The 16,974-nt window shown below is 36.7% G+C and overlaps 1 long non-coding RNA gene across 1 annotated transcript; it reads left to right on the top strand.

Annotated features, from left to right (window-relative positions):
- Positions 1–4,163: 4,163 nt before the first annotated feature.
- Positions 4,164–4,531, top strand: LOC126764369 (uncharacterized). The gene is made up of 2 exons (XR_007667981.1): positions 4,164–4,214; positions 4,271–4,531. It is a non-coding gene; the product is annotated as an uncharacterized LOC126764369 (long non-coding RNA).
- The last annotated feature ends 12,443 nt before the right edge of the window (positions 4,532–16,974 follow it).

Below are 16,974 nucleotides of genomic sequence, written 5' to 3'. Positions count from 1 at the left end.
ACATGGGGTTGTTTTGATACATATGTGTGTGTATGATAATCTTATCTCTTCTCTAAATTTATGACATGTGTCCCTATGCATTTTTGTTTTTATTGCATGCGCATTGCATGTAAATGCATTATGTATGTACATATATATGTTTATTAATATATAAATAAATATTTGTATTCAGCAGAATTTCGGCTTTGCTGATAAATAAGCATGTTCAATGATATTTGAACACCCTACATAGGGTTGTGCGCTGGGTTTGGGACCCGCCACGTAAAAAACAATACCAATGAAAAGGAAAACACAGCCTCGGATGAGAGACCCCCCTTTTGATGACGACCATGGCAAACGGAATAAGGACTACGATTTGAGGGCATGCACCTGGAATGTCCGGACCCTTAATTGGGAAGGTGCCGCTGCCCAGCTGGTTGATGTCCTCGCAAAAATAAAGGCTGACATCACCGCCGTCCAAGAAATGCGATGGACGGGACAAGGACAGAGACGAGTAGGTCCTTGTGACATTTACTACAGTGGCCATATAAAGGAGCGCAAGTTTGGTGTTGGATTCGTGGTGGGAGAGAGACTCCGTCGCCGAGTACTATCATTCACTCCGGTGAATGAACGTCTGGCCACAATCCGCATCAAAGCGAGGTTCTTCAACATATCGCTGATCTGCGCCCACGCTCCGACGGATGAGAAGGACGATGTGACCAAAGATGCCTTTTATGAGTGCTTGGAACGCACTTATGAGAGATGCCCCCGCCACGATGTCAAAATCGTGCTTGGCGACTTTAACGCCAGAGTGGGCAAAGAAGGTATATTTGGCACTACGGTCGGTAAATTCAGCCTCCACGACGAAACATCCCCAAATGGGTTGAGGCTGATTGACTTCGCCGGGGCCTGAAATATGGTTATCTGTAGTACTAGATTCCAGCATAAGAAGATTCATCAAGCTACCTGGCTGTCTCCGGATCGAAAAACTACCAACCAGATCGATCATGTTGTGATAGATGGAAGACACGTCTCCAGTGTTTTAGATGTGCGTGCGCTCCGAGGTCCTAAAATCGACTCGGACCACTATCTTGTTGCAGCTAAGATTCGCACTCGCCTCTGTGCAGCAAAAAACGCACGCCAACAAACACAAGGAAGGTTCGACGTCGAGAAGCTGCAATCACAACAGACAGCCGAACGATTTTCTACTCGGCTTGCACTCCTGCTCTCTGAGAGCACTCGTCAACAACTCGGTATAAGGGAACTGTGGGACGGCATTTCAAATTCCTTACGTACAGCTGCAACCGAAACCATTGGTTTTCGGAAAGAGCAAAAGAACAGCTGGTACGACGGAGAGTGCTGTGTCGCAGCGGAGAGAAAACAGGCTGCCTACCTCACAACGTTACGACCACTACACGTGCAGGATGGGATAGATACCGAGAGTTGAAGAGGGAAGCGAGACGCATTTGCAGACAGAAGAAGAAAGAGGCCGAAATGCGTGAGTACGAAGAGCTTGATAAGCTGGCCGACAGGGGTAATGCTCGAAAATTCTACGAAAAAATGCGGCGGCTTACAGAAGGTTTCAAGACCGGAGCACACTCTTGTAGAACCCCCAAAGGTGATCTAGTCACTGATGCCCAGAGCATAGTTAAATTATGGAGGAACACTTCTCCAGCCTGCTGAATGGCAGTGAACGCACAACACCAGGAGAAGGAGAACCCGATTCCCCAATCGATGACGATGGAGCAGACGTTCCATTACCCGACCATGAAGAAGTTCGAATAGCAATTGCCCGCCTGAAGAACAACAAAGCGGCAGGGGCCGACGGACTACCGGCCGAGCTATTCAAACACGGCGGCGAAGAACTAATAGGGAGCATGCATCAGCTTCTTTGTAAAATATGGTCGGACGAGAGCATGCCCAACGATTGGAATTTAAGTGTGCTATGCCCAATCCATAAAAAAGGAGACCCCACAATCTGCGCCAACTACCGTGGGATTAGCCTCCTCAACATCGCATATAAGGTTCTATCGAGCGTATTGTGTGAAAGATTAAAGCCCACTGTCAACAAACTGATTGGACCTTATCAGTGTGGCTTCAGACCTGGAAAATCAACAACCGACCAGATATTCACCATGCGCCAAATCTTGGAAAAGACCCGTGAAAGGAGAATCGACACACACCACCTCTTCGTCGATTTCAAAGCTGCTTTCGACAGCACGAAAAGGAGCTGCCTTTATGCCGCGATGTCTGAATTTGGTATCCCCGCAAAACTAATACGGCTGTGTAAACTGACGTTGAACAACACGAAAAGCTCCGTCAGGATCGGGAAGGACCTCTCCGAGCCGTTCGATACCAAACGAGGTTTCAGACAAGGCGACTCCCTATCGTGCGACTTCTTCAACCTGCTCCTGGAGAAAATAGTTCGAGCTGCAGAACTAAACAGAGAAGGTACCATCTTCTATAAGAGTGTACAGCTGCTGGCGTATGCCGACGATATTGATATCATCGGCCTCAACACCCGCGCCGTTAGTTCTGCTTTCTCTAGGCTGGACAAGGAAGCACAGAAAATGGGTCTGGTAGTGAACGAGGGCAAAACGAAATATCTCCTGTCATCAAACAAACAGTCGTCGCACTCGCGACTTGGCTCTCACGTCACTGTTGACAGTCATAACTTTGAAGTTGTAGATAATTTCGTCTGTTTAGGAACCAGCATTAACACCACTGATAATGTCAGCCTGGAAATCCAACGCAGGATTGCTCTTGCCAACAGGTGCTACTTCGGACTGAGTAGGCAATTGAAAAGTAAAGTCCTCTCTCGACGAACAAAAGCTAAACTCTATAAGTCGCTCATAATTCCCGTCCTGCTATATGGTGCAGAAGCTTGGGCGATGACAGCAACCGATGAGTCGACGTTACGAGTTTTTGAGAGAAAAATTCTGCGAAAGATTTATGGTCCTTTGCGCATTGGCCACGGCGAATATCGCATCCGATGGAACGATGAGCTGTACGAGATATACGACGACATTGACATAGTTCAGCGAATTAAAAGACAGCGGCTACGCTGGCTAGGTCATGTTGTCCGGATGGATGAAAACACTCCAGCTCAGAAAGTATTCGACGCAGTACCCGCCGGGGGAAGCAGAGGAAGAGGAAGACCTCCACTCCGTTGGAAGGACCAAGTGGAGAAGGACCTGGCTTCGCTTGGAATATCCAATTGGCGCCACGTAGCGAAAAGAAGAAACGACTGGCGCGCTGTTGTTAACTCGGCTATAATCGCGTAAGCGGTGTCTACGCCAATTAAGAAGAAGAAGAGTATATGTATGTAAACAAAGAAAAGGTTTATTACTGTATATACTGAGGTCATTGATTTCAAGCACTAAACAAAAAAATTATTAGCTAGAAATACGACAAATCATCAATTTTTACGCCAATAGACTTGAAATCTGGGTTTCATCAGATTACACTTGCCGATAAAAATTGTAAAACACTGAATTTTTTGTGGAAAACGGAAAATACGAGTTTTGCAGGTTGCCATTTGAGTTGAAAAACAGCCCTGCCATTTTTCAACCAGCAATAAAAGACGTGCTGAGGGAGGAAAATGGAAAGAGCCGTGACGTTTGTCACTCTTGCAAAACGTCAGCCGAATATTGGAAAAATTATAATCAGCCAACTTGAGAGCTTCTTTAGAAAAAACCCATTTTTTTAAATCAGACGTTGAATTCCTAGGATTTGATATCTTAAAGAGGGGATTAGAACCTACAGAAATAGGGAAAAGACTTAGTCGGCTATGAATTTCCTAAAACATTGCGTTCTCTTTCAGGTTTGTCTGGCTACTACAGGCGCTTTATAAAAGGCTACGTATTAATAATGGTGAAAACAGTGCTGTAATCTTCAGAAAATATACTTCTTCTTTTTACTGACTACGAAAATCTTTTGAATTAACCACGGATGCGTCTTCTCACGCCTTGGGTGCAGTACTTTTAGAGCCTTATCACACGAAGCAACTTTTGTTGCGGCAACTCTTGGTTTATTGGCGAGGGGGCGACGAGGAGAGGAGAATCGCGCCGAGTTTCCAGTGTTCAGCAACTCGCTTTGTGTTCTTATTCGTAGCAGTTCGCTGCGACGTTTTTCGGCATTCGTGTTCTTTCTTTCGTAGTACATAGTTGCATTTGCGTATCTTTTTTTGAAATTAATATTTTGAATATATTTAAAAAATTTAATTTCATCTTTTGGTAATTAATTTGCAAATATGTATACAAATATACATAATATAATATAAATATTTTAGAAAATGGAGTATGAGGAAAAAATCGAATTAATTAAAGATATTGTGAAATGTATGGAGGAAGCCATACAAATTGATTCAGACGATAGTGAAAAGGGTGATATATGTTGGTTTTAATAAATAAAATGTATTTCTTAATTGACAGAGCTAATTAATATATGTGATAGAGTGGCCCAAATACTTATAAGGAAAAAGAAACGACAATGGGTTAAAGTAAAGAGTAGACAATGGGTTAAAGTAAAGTGAAAGGGAATGAGAAAAAAACTCGAGCAGAGTTGCGCAACACAAGTTGCTCGTGTGAAGGTAATGGGCGACAGCAAAAGAGAATCGCCCGAGAATTAGCAACTAAAGTTGCTTCATGTAATCGCAAACTTACAAGGTAGCAGACCCATCACTATGATATCACGAATTAATGCAAACTGAAGAAAGCTACCCTGCAAGACGGGTAGCTGTTAGCAAACGTGTAAACGGCTTGTTATTGTTCACTTTTGCATTCGTTACAATATTTGTTACTTTTGTTCAGAGAGTGGGAAAAAAGTAACACATAGCTATTTGACAAATATCGCATGCTTCCTTGTTCTAACAGAATACATACATTTGTTAGCAAATCTCTTCACAGTATGTTACGGGTAACAAATTGTTTTGTTAGCGCATTGCTTACCTATGTGTTATGGATAACAAAAAGTATTTGTTACCCGAATATCTGTTAGTGTTATTATTTATATAATATATATAAGCATGTTAGCAAGAACAAGCAGTAACAAGATTATCTGTTACCCATTTTTTTACTTCTAGCAAATTCAATTCTTTTAAATAAAATTCAGTTTTTTTTATTATTTCGCTTTATTTAATAATAACATCACAATAATCAAATATTTACTTAAACTAATTGCGAGCTCCACGTAATGCTCGTCCTCCAAGTCACCGGTGATGCGGCTAATTGAATGGTGCGTCTTTGTTATACGCATCCAAACGCTCCAAATGATTTCTGTAATATTTAAAATTTTAATTACACACACGACGTTCAATTCACAATGCTTACCTTTTTCTCGTTGTTAATCTTTTTCGTTTACTCTATATAAAAGAAGTTAATAACATATAAGTATAGTATAAATGTATATAAGAAATTAATTATAAAATATCAAATAATGAAATAACGAACTTTCCTCTTTAAAAACCAAAATAAAATGCGCTTTTCGTTTTCTTCTTCTTGAAAAATTGGGCATTCGTCTCTCCTATTCTAGCAAGTTAATATTACAATATGTTTAGAATGTCGATAGTTTTTCTCTATTTCACTTCTTTTGGTGAGTTTTTTCCCATTCAATTGAAAATTCCAGAAAATGTAACAGTGTTAGTGAACAGCTGAAAATGTTTCAATGTGTTTGTGCAATCTGTTACCTCCGTCCTGCAGGGTATGCAGCAAATGAGCGAGAGCTCCTCGCAATTGTTTGGGTCCCTCAAAAATTAAGAAATTAACAAAATGGAACAACTAATATTACCATATTTACTGCTCACTAAACGCTCATGTATTCGATATCAGATAAAAACCCTATTGCAAAATTGAAAAGAAGACCTTTGTAGAAGAGTTCTCCTCCAAATTTCATTACAAACCTGGCAAAGGAAAACGTTGTCGCGGGACTGTTGTCAAGACAACACATAAATAGTTTAGAACACAAGGGTATACCCAACTCAGGCGACGAAACTGTTCACAGAGAAATAAATCCACAGAAGAAATTTCCACTGTTATAAATTATACAAATACAAATTGAAAAACTACAAAAAATCGATTTCAATCACGAATTAGACGCCATATTACTTTTCAAAATATAGAAGAAATTTTTTATCAATCCAACAGTTAATTACTCAACTTAAATGTTACAAATGAAAAAGTTCAAAAGAAAATTAAAAGAACTTTTCCATCAGTAAAATTCGTGCTTAGAAAGTCATTGGCCTCTGACACCTTTAACGAGGAATGATCAGAAAGAAATTCTTCATACGGGGCATAATAGAGCACACCGGCATCTCAGAGAAAACGTTGTGCAAATATTATTAAATCACTATTTTCCAAACATGCGAAAAATGTCAAATGAAATTAAACTTAACTGTAAAATTTGCCAAGAAGGGAAAGATAGTGACACCCTCCAAATCCTGAATTGGGAAAACCCAACACAGACGGAAAAAATGTCTAACTTGCATAGATAAGTTTTCAAAATTTTCAATAGTTCATCAATTCCGTCTAGGTAAATAATTGATATCAAGGAACCTTTAACGAATTATGAACTTTTTCAAAGGTACTAGCAGCGTAATTCTGAGATAATCTCATAACTGATTTGTGAGGCAAAATATGTGAGGTTTGTTGTGAGTTTTATTTTGTGAGGTTATTCTTGCTCAAACCTCACAAGAAAAAACACAAAAAACTCACCAAAAGAAGTGAAAAGCACTTTGCTGTGAACCAGTTGTTTCACAAAAACAAAGAACACAAAATTAGGAAATGGACAACCAAGAAAAGTGAGTAACTTTGCAAATCTATTAAATTTGGTGCATATATAATAATTTCCTTTATTTTTACGGTTTAAAATGTGAAAGAACAACTCAGGAGCTGCTGCAGCATTACAGCGTATTATTCAAACATAAATATTTTTCTATTCGCACATGCATTAAATGCATACATACATATATTATATGTATATTCAAAAATAAAATTTTGTCCGAATTATTTTAACGCAAATACGCATATGTCTTTTTATTCAAACCTAGAAGAAAATAAAATGTACGAACACCGTAAGTTACATATTTATTGTTATAGACAGAAAGTTATTTATATTAAAATAGATAAGGCCCTTGGGAAATTAATTAGAGGTTCCTCCGTTTCACTAAATTTGTTCACGTTTTTCACTCTGTATATTTAAATATACACTCTAAACCTTGAAATAAGTTCACATTTCACTTTTATTTTACTATATGTCACCTAAATTTATTAATTTAAAAATCACTTAGCACATACATCGTTGAAAAGGTTAGATTGTTTACAATTTTGAGGAAAACGAGCCTAGCCACATCTTAAACAGCAAATATGTAGGATTTTTAACAATTGTTTGTTTTTTCGCGTGATTCTTTTTCCTATATTAACTATAAAAAAAGGGAAATGTTTAGTATCGCGCCGGTTTAGTATCGTTTATGGAGAAAAACACGCCCCCTTATCGGAAGAGGACTTTTTAATAAACCCCCCTCGACCCCCTAGAGCCACTATAGACCTGTAGGGAGCCCTTTGAAAATGACCAAAAATCGGTGTTTTTGCTCATTTTTCCATACAAACTGAAACCAATGCAACCCAGCCAACATTTTTGTATGGACAATAATTCAAAATAAAGAAACCCAAAATGTTTCAGTGCAATGTATGTATATACATATTTAATTGCATCTATTAATGGTACAAATTATCTATTAATGCTACAAAAAATAACCCTAGTCGGTCCAACACCCGGGTGTATCAGATTTTTTCGCATAGAACACCTTTTCGCGTTGGCGGCCTTCGGCCGCGCTTAAAAAAAAATAACCCTAGTCGGTCCGACACCCGGGTGTATCAGATTTTTTCGCATAGAACACCTTTTCGCGTTGGCGGCCTTCGGCCGCGCTTCAAAAAAAATAGCCCTGGTCGGTCCAACACCGGGATGTATCAGATTTTTTTCGCATAGAACTCCTTTTTGCGTGAGCGGCCTTCGGCCGCGCTTCAAAAAAAATAACCCTGGTCGGTCCCACACCGGGGTGTATCAGATTTTTTTCGCATAGAACTCCTTTTTGCGTTGGCGGCCGTCGGCCGCGCTTCAAAAAAAATAACCCTGGTCGGTCCAACACCCGGGTGTATCAGATTTTTTTCGCATAGAACACCTTTTTGCGTTGGCGGCCTTCGGCCGCGCTTCAAAAAAAATAACCCTAGTCGGTCCAACACCCGGGTGTATCAGATTTTTTCGCATAGAACACCTTTTCGCGTTGGCGGCCGTCGGCCGCGCTTCAAAAAAAATAACCCTGGTCGGTCCAACACCCGGGTGTATCAGATTTTTTTTCGCATAGAACACCTTTTTGCGTTGGCGGCCTTCGGCCGCGCTTCAAAAAAAATAACCCTAGTCGGTCCAACACCCGGGTGTATCAGATTTTTTCGCATAGAACACCTTTTCGCGTTGGCGGCCTTCGGCCGCGCTTCAAAAAAAATAACCCTGGCCGGTCCAACAACCAGGTGTTTCAGAATTTTTTTCGCATAGAACTCCTTTTTGCGTTGGCGGCCTTCGGCCGCGCTTTAAAAGAATAACCCTGGCCGGTCCAACACCGGCTACGCCATCCACAGTATTTTAGCATTGAACACCTTTTCGCGTTCACTTCATACATTTATTGCTAACTGGGTTTAATTTATTCCCTTTTGTTCGTGCTTTCTCGGTAATTTGACAGTTGAAATTAGGCAGTCATTTTGGTTTTTCGCATTATTGAACTCAATGCAGAAAAAGGTGTATTTTATTTAAAGATTTACAAAGAAATTAACAATCAAAAGTAATTAAAAACATTACTAGTGGTTTTTATAATTCATAAGCAGGCATGGGCAAAGTCTTAGCAGGTGCTAAACGAGCGTAAGCTATCGTATACGTACACACACCGATTGTCACTAACACGCACAAGCGAAGAGCACTTACGATGGAACAAAGCGATGTTAAAATCAGTCTGCAATCAGAAGTTGAAATGAGCAGGTTGATGCGCACGAGTTGTATGCCGTATATAAATGAACACATATGCGAGTATAAACATGGAAGACCAAAAAACGTTTCAGACAGAGTGGGAATTTGAATTTTTTTTTCTTTTGAATAATTCTGGGAAGCCGCAGTGCTTGTTATGTCAAAAAGTTTTAAATTTTGTATTTAAACAAAATTTAAAAAGACATTTTATAATCTTTCACAAAGAAATAAATAATTTAAATAACGAAGAAAAATTAATAAAATTCTTTGAATTAAAACACGTATTTTTAATTAACGCAAACGTTAATGAACCAAGTTATGATTTAAATTCGGCATTTTTAAAAGCATCGTGTATTGTAAGCTACGCATTAGCAAAGAAAGGAAGACCCTTAGAGGATGGGACTTTTTTTAAAGAAATGGCAATAGCGGTGCTTCATTGTTTTGGGGAAACTGGAATCGAATTAGCAAGAAATATCAATGATATTCCTTTGTCCCTTCGAACAGTTACCCGACGCATTGGAGATATTTCAAATTATATGTATTTAAATTTAAAGAAAAAAATTTTGTCCTCCAAATATTACTCGATTGCCTTAGATGAAAGCACTGATATCCAAGATATTAGTCAACTTTTAATTTGCATAAGGACCGTTGATGAAAACTTTAATGTCTCAGAAGACATGCTTTGTTTGCGAGGATTGCACAAAAATGCAACCGGGAAAAATATATATAAGGTTCTACAAAATAATTTGTTCTCATTTTCTGAAAAAGAAAAATTATCATCCATTTGCACAGATGGAGCACCTACTATGATAGGCAAAAAAGATGGTTTGATTGGACAGCTTATTCGTAATAATATTAATATTTTTACTTTCCATTGCATTTTGCACCAACAGCAACTATTTGCAAAAAGTTTTAAGGTGGGGAATGTAATGGAAACTACAGTAAAAATCATTAAAAAAATTCGCGGTGGACATAATGCTCTCACCCACCGAAAGTTTCGTCAGTTTCTGGAAGAAACCGAAGCAGAATTCCACGATGTTCTGCTTCACACCGAAGTGAGGTGGCTTAGTAGGGCTAAATGTCTAGAGCGCCTATTTAACCTGAAGACAGACGTTCTTTTGTTTTTTGCGGAAGATACTTCCGTGGATACAAAAGAATTAATTAATAATTTAAATAATCCAAGTTTTTTGTTAAGTTTTGCCCTTTTGTGTGATATCACCAATTTTTTTTTCGCAATTAAATTTGAATATGCAAGGTAAATACAAATTTATTTTTGATTTTACAATTGCTATGGATGCTTTTAGAAGACGTTTGGAAATTCTCGAAGAACAATTTCGAGCTGGAGTATTGGATAATTTTAAATATACTAAAGAAATATGTGACCGTTTTAATATGCAACAAGAGTTACGACAATATTTTAAGTCCTTTGAGGATCTTAAAACTAACCTAGATGGCAGATTCAAAGACTTCATCAAAGTTAAACGTGTAATAAGGTTATATGAGAATCCTTTGCTCTGTGACATCCAAGAGCAAGAGGAACATTTACACAAAGAGCTCAGTCAACTTCAGAATGATATCAACCTTCCTTTAGACCGTGGTATTCAATTTTGGAAAAATATTGATGAAAATAAATATCCTATTTTAAAAAACGAAATTTATAAGTTGTACTCAATGTTTGGAACCACATATATTTGCGAATCTGCGTTTTCTGCTATGGTATACATAAAGAATTCCTATAGAACAAGGCTTTCAGACAAACATTTAGAAGACCTGCTTAGAATAAAGGTAGCAAATTTTGATATAAATTATGACGACCTTCTTAAATTTATTACAGAATGAACTCTTTTTTTTTGACACTCGGATAATTGTTTGAAATTAACTGACCTCTTGAAATGTGTATTCATAAACTTTCATATTATAATAGCTTTCATTTTCTAATAGCTTTAACTTTATTGAAGTTTCGTTATATATTTAAAATATTCGATGAATTCAAATATAGATTTATATTTTCTTTTCATATACAAATTTAATTTATTTTTAAGTTTTTAAATGAATTAGATTACTAATTTATAATTAACTAATAACTTAAATTTTATTCTTGCTTGAAATGAAAAATAATTATATTTTATATTCAATGGTTTATGCACATATTCTTAAAAATGTGCATATGTATATACAAGTTAAAAAACGTTTTGTTATTTTTATTAAAAAAAATGTTTTCTGGGAGCTATGCTCCTTTATTGAATTCCACTTAAGAACTAAAATTAACAATTAATTATACTTAACTCTAGACCTATGTTTGCCGCTGCAACGGGTACGGAGTTTGCTGACGCTGCGCTTCCCACAGGTTGGCACTTTGCTGACGCAGCGCTTCCCACAGGTTGCCACTACACGTGTCGCACTCTCAGCGATTTAGTGGTGTCATATTATATTACTTTGTATCATATGATATTAGTGCATCATATGATACTTTTTGAATGTATGGGGTGCTAACTAGTCCCCCCATGAAATTCAAACGTCCTCGTTTGAACCTTTAGGTGTATTAAAAATTTGGTTGAGTCCTTCTATTGCGGTTTGTGACAGTTTATTGGGTTCCTCTTCCTTTTGTTTCATCAGAAGATTCTTCCCGAAAATTAAGGCGATGATTATTAAAATTACGATTAGAGTGATGCTGGTTCCGAATTTAACTCTGTTTGCTGCTTCTAACAGACTTACTTCCTTTGTATTGTTGAAGTTAAGTTGTTTCAGCATTTCCAGCGAGAGGAATTCTTCTATCTTGAGTGGTGCGGATGGCGGTTGTAGGATGGCTGGTAGTGGTTTACTTGCTGTTCTTTCTTCGCTATAGAACTTTTTCCGGTTGATAGCAATGGTTACGTTGGTATACAAAATGATGAAAGTCCCGTTTAGAAATGTAGATTCGTTGTTTATTAAAATTTCTCCGTTGTATTTATTTAAAAGTAAAATTCCAGGTCCCATTTCCTCTATAGTTGGGATATGCTGATTGTTGACCTCCGTGCAGTTTGGCAAACGACTTTTTAAAAGATTAATTATACAAGTATCATTACTTAAATCTACTACATTATTACTTAAGCATATTTGTAGGGAATTGTATTTCTTACAATAATTTTCTATTCCATAAATTCCCTTTTCGCAGTTTAAAATTGTATTAAAATTTATCTTATTGATCCTCCCGTTATTTTTTACTGCCCTAATATCTAATGTTTTACAATTTTGGTTATCTACGGTTGGGAGGCTAACAATATAAATTATAATTTTGCCATTAGTTGCAATTTTTATTTCGGAAAATTCGAGTGCTTCGTCTAAATTTACATATGGAATATTGTCATTGTCTATTACTTCTTTCACAATATTTATTTCTTCATTTGATAAAATAAAAGAGTTTATTATGTTGGCTTTTGCCCAATGTATTGCGTATGCAATATTTAAAATTTCTTCTTTAATTATTTCTAATTTATATTTTAGCTGTAAAAATGCTTCAATTTCTAAACTTTTTTCATTTTGCATGGTTTTAATTATATTATTTGTAATATTGGTTATCTCGCTAATTTTGCCAATTGTAAGTTTGTTAATTAATACCTGATTATTGTTATTTTGTAAGACATTATTTATTTTATTTGAAATTATTTCGTAGTCTTCATGGTCAGGACTTCCTGCGATCCATTTCCATGCGCTACCCAGGAAATTTAACGATCTTTTTATTTTTTGTTCTACTCTGAGATTGTTAAGTTGGGCTCTTATCTGTGTTATCAAGTGGCATATGAAGGGATAATTAGGGTTTTTGCGGATAGTTTCAGTTTTGATAGTCGCTTCTATGTGGTCAAGTGTGTCCGTATATTTTTCTATGTCAATTTCATGTATTATCCTAAATGTTCCTGTTTGCAGTCTAGCTGTTCCCTTTTCTATTGTTATTAATTGGGAGTTTGAGTAGTCGAGGATCTGTACTTCCGCCAGGCATAGCGGTAGTAGTATTATTAGGTGTTTCCAGCTTTCCATAGGATGTTGTGATGCGCTCCGGGGTTGTCCCTTTTCTTTAACAGTACTGAGGTCCCTCGGCGTTTAAAAATCCCACGTTGCGCGTTTTAGCCGCTCGTTAGCACAGTATTTATTGTATTTTCCGTTGTTACACACTTTTTTTTTTGTTTTTTATCTCACGGAGCCTTACTTTATTTTCAGGCTTTTTATTCTTCAGAACTAAGCTGAAAATGTTTTTTTAAAAATTTTTTCTTTTTTATTCACAATCACTACCGTTCGCCACTCGCGAAGCCTTACTTTTTGTTTTCAGGCTGTTACTATTACGCGCGCTGGTCCCTGCTCGGGCGCCAGTTAAAAAACGTTTTGTTATTTTTTATTAAAAAAAATGTTTTCTGGGAGCTATGCTCCTTTATTGAATTCCACTTAAGAACTAAAACTTACAATTAATTATACTTAACCCTAGACTGACTTATGCTTGCCGCTGCAAAGGGTATGGAGCTGCTGACGCTGCGCTTCCCACAGGTTGCCACTACACGTGTCGCACTCTCAGCGATTTAGTGGTGTCATATTATATTACTTTGTATCATATGATATTAGTGCATCATATGATACTTTTTGAATGTATGGGGTGCTAACTTACATACGTATTCGTAGCAAGGCGGCTTCGTGCGACATAGACCTGCTCGTTCGACATCTGCAAGCAGACTGATTATTTTTGGTTGCTGGTACGCTTGGTCCCACAGTAAGCGCACTAACACAATCTCATTTTGTGATGCTTGTTTGATTGTGATGGTGCCCATCCCTGTATATGTGTAATATGTGATTTATGTGACTGAAGTACTTTCGCGTAGTACTCCTTTCTGCGTTGGCGGCCTTCGGCAACTCAGGATGTTCACTACGAGTGTAAAATGTAATTTTAAAATAAAGATTTCTTCGGTAAAAAATCGGTTAAAAGTGTAAAATGTGGATTTATTTAAAAGTTTATAGTTTAATTTAATTAATTTGAAGTGAAAAATGTGAGTAAAGTGTGTTTAATGCGTTAAAATAGCTTGTTGAAATGTTCGAATTTTGGGAATTTTTGAACTTCGAGATCGAATATCTCGTAAACAAAGCGTTTTATGTTCGTATATTTTTTAATCAGGGGGACTTCCTCTTTCCAACGGTACGATTGCGGCGCCAAAGAAATCGGAATTGTGCCCTCGGGAGGGCTGTTTCGCTTTCTTACTTTAGCTCGCCTTCACACGGATATTTTTTAACTACCCAGGGGATACTTGGTCTAAGACCTGAAGTCGTGAGCTGCTTGAGCCATCCACACATTTTGTGAAATATCTACTAAGCCAAAACCCCACATACTGTCAAACCGTTATAGCAGATCACATCGAACCTATAGAGGAAACTGACAAAGGTCTGATAGTTGTAAACAAGTACCTTTTTTGTTGTTGTCATTTTAGTCCACATAGTCAAAAGGCGCTGAAAACGCAACGTTAGTATTGCAATCTTAAACAACGCTCTTAACGAATCCGTGGGCGTTGTTGTTTTACCGGATATCTTATCCCCGTTAGGATAAGGATTATCTAGGTTGTCGTCGACGTCATTTAACGGGAGGCCTAAGAGACGTGCTGTTACGACGAGGTCGGACCAAAGGGAAAAGGGTATCAGATTTGTGGAAATCCGATTAATTAATCCGTACCCACCTCCTCTTCTAGCAGAGGAATAGTTAACATATCACAATAGCTCACAACAACAAATGCAGTTATGTCTGTAATTGCAACGCAAACAACATCAAAAGTGCGAGGCTCAAATTGCAGACAACAATGGAAAAGCTTGCCAGTATCAAACGATATCAATAGCCCCAAACTGTGAAAATTGCCGAATGAAGAGTTATGAGAGCAATACACGCGAAGTGATGGCTAGTAGATTTGGTAGGTGTTAGGTTATCAGGTGCGAGCACCGAAAAATTAGTTCTAATAATCTGATTGTTATGAACGGCTGCCCTATATAGTAGGAAAATAAAATAACGGCATAATTCCGATTTCTTTGGCGCCGCGATTAAAAAATATATAAGCTTATAGGTACCGCAAACGCTAAGTTTACGAGATATTCGACCTTAAAGTTCAAAAATTCGCAAAATTCGAACATTTCAAGAAGCTATTTCACCACGTTAAACCCACTTTATTCACATTTTTCTCTTTAAATTAATTAAATTACACTATAATCTTTTAAATAAATCGACATTTTACACCTTTGGCAGGTTTTTTATTTCAAAAATCTTTATTTTAAAAATTACATTTTACACTCGTTTGAACCTCATTTGTTTACCAAAAATTACGAAGAAATGGAGCGCTGCCATGTGATGACAAGGCAATTCGCTGAAATTCCTCTTTTTCGCAAAAATTCCTCTATTCATGCATATGGATATTTTCTTTTTTAAATTTATTAAGCAAATAAGTAATATTATATACATGTATTAGTAATATTATATAATAATATTATATATACATACGTATAAGTAAGGCTATGTTCGTAAATGCATCATGACTTGCAACATAAGCAACAGTAGCAACACTGCAAGTTTGACGTGTGATACTTCTTATACAATTTTTGACAATTTGCAGATACATTTGTTTGCATTTTTGAACGCGTATAATACTAAAATGGAAATTTTGCTGAATCTAACACTAGACGAAATTTGTGAGCAAAGAAATGGTAGATTTTCTTTAAATTTAAGAAAAAGAAGGGTATTGAAGTCAAAAAGAAAAATTTGTAGGTACAAATGTTTGTCTTTTAAAAGACAAAGTATTTATAGAACAAACTTTCGGGATTTTTAAGAAACAGTTTAAAATTTTAAATTATATTGAAGATTCGAGCATTAAAGCCACATTTAATGCAATACTCGCTTGCGCTATCTTACACAATTTTATCATAAATAAGAGAGGTTATTTTGAACATATTAACGATACAATAACACATGCCGATATGGAAACCAACAATGAAATCGATAGAAGAAACTATTTTACTACTCTGTTTTCATCATAAAAAATTTACTTTACCTCCCCTTCCTTTATTTGAATAATTTTTTTTATTACTTTTTCTGATGAACTTCATTTTAATTTTCATTTTTTTCATTTACATTTTTAACTTCGGTCACAACTTTCTTCCACAATACATTTTTTTTCCTTCTACCCGATTTAAACTCGTCCTCCATATTCAACCGCACTCTTAGCAATAACTGTGTCTCCGCATTACTGAGATTTTCACTAAAAATTTAAAAATAATAATTTATACAATTATTATTAACATAATTTAACTAAATTTCAATACAAAAATTAAAATAAAACAGTTTTGCACACTTTTCGTCAGACATCGTAGTTAAATGCAGTAAACAATTTTTTGATAGAAATTATGAGTGACAACTGATAGAAGTGTTGTGTTTTTGAACGCTTGATTATTGCAGTGCTGCAATATTGGCATTTATGAACGTTCTGTTTGTTATGCAATCGTCATGATGCGCGTCATTATGCATTTACGAACATAGCCTAATATTATATAATAATGTTACGTAATAAAGTGTAAGGTTACAGTACAGTACGAAAACTCAAATTTTGTTTCAATATGAGTGCATGATAACCGTAAAATATAACCACTTTATATCCAAAACTCATATTTTAAAAATAATAATATATATATCGTCATCTAATATACAATCCAATGTATCATAAAAAATAAATGGAAATCGCTGACAGAAATAATAATCAAAATGTATCAATTTTATAACGAAAACTTAAATTTTGTTTGAATATGAGTGCATAATAACCAAAGAATATAACCACTTTCACCACTTAATAACAAAAAGCCAATATATTTTTTTTTATTTTTAACGCAGAAAGGAGTACTACGCGAAAGTACTTCAGTCACCCCAGGTATTCGCTCGGCCAGGGTTATTTTTTTAGAGCGCGGCCGAAGGCCGCCAACGCAGAAAGGAGTACTACGCGA

Source organism: Bactrocera neohumeralis, unplaced genomic scaffold (genome assembly GCF_024586455.1).
Source record: "Bactrocera neohumeralis isolate Rockhampton unplaced genomic scaffold, APGP_CSIRO_Bneo_wtdbg2-racon-allhic-juicebox.fasta_v2 cluster09, whole genome shotgun sequence".
NCBI classification, from domain to species: Eukaryota; Metazoa; Arthropoda; class Insecta; order Diptera; family Tephritidae; genus Bactrocera; species Bactrocera neohumeralis.
The sequence above is the reverse complement of the archived record's forward strand: the minus strand, read 5'-3'. Positions and strand labels throughout refer to the sequence as shown.